Raw genomic sequence first — 924 nt, forward strand, 5'->3', positions numbered from 1 at the left:
TGTGTGTGTGTGTGTGTGTGTGTGTGTGTGTGTGTGTGTGTGTGTGTGTGTGTGTGTATTATATATATATATATATATATGCACATATATACACAAAAAGATACATTGATAGATACAACTGAGTGGGCAGACAAAAATGTGAGACACTGCTTGGTGCATTTTTTATTTTGATAAGCCTAGTACTTATTCTATCAGTTTCTTTTTGTTGAACTAGTAAGCTATGGGGATGTGAATATTTTTTCTACCTTGTTTCACATTTATATGCTTACTCCAGTATATATATATTATTTTTAAGGAGCACGCTTCGAGAGTTGCATTTCCCTCGCGTTCGGCACACTGTATTTATTACGGTAGTTTTGACTTTGAGTCCCTCATAGCGTGAGGCATTTATGTATAGTAATGCCCTTAATATAAATAAATATATTTATAGGGAATAAATAAAAAAAATTCTCTTATGAGGTATTTTACGCTGACTACTTGATAAATTCTTATAAAGATTTTATCGTATTTTTAAATTATATATATATACATTTAAATTAGCCTAAGTTTCTTCTTTAATGTGGACATAAAGGAAAAAATCTTGTTCCTCTAATCCATGTATTGGTTGGAGGTTCTCGGGTGTTTTAATATATCTTGTTGGAATTTAAAAGTAAACCACCGGACACTTAGTAAACCATTAGCATCTGGTTTACATCGAGTTACTGTAACGTAGGTTATCTCCCTTGTATTTATGTAAAATCTCGTGCTTAATTAAAAAAAACAAGAAAATGCAAAAATTCATCTCTTAGGAAGCAAAAAATCCGGGCATTTTCGACCATGAGGAATCCATTGGTGCGACTCCCAGATTGCCATCTTGTAAGGTGTGGATTTCTATAGATGCAACACACACACACACACACACACACACACACACACACACACACA

General features: G+C 33.4%; 1 protein-coding gene across 1 annotated transcript in view; it reads right to left on the minus strand.

Annotated features, from left to right (window-relative positions):
- LOC106881736 (G-protein coupled receptor 83) overlaps positions 1–924 on the minus strand; it is a 258,598-nt gene that overhangs the window by 242,810 nt on the left and 14,864 nt on the right. The window lies entirely within an intron of this gene.

This window comes from Octopus bimaculoides, chromosome 1 (genome assembly GCF_001194135.2).
Source record: "Octopus bimaculoides isolate UCB-OBI-ISO-001 chromosome 1, ASM119413v2, whole genome shotgun sequence".
NCBI classification, from domain to species: domain Eukaryota; kingdom Metazoa; phylum Mollusca; class Cephalopoda; order Octopoda; family Octopodidae; genus Octopus; species Octopus bimaculoides.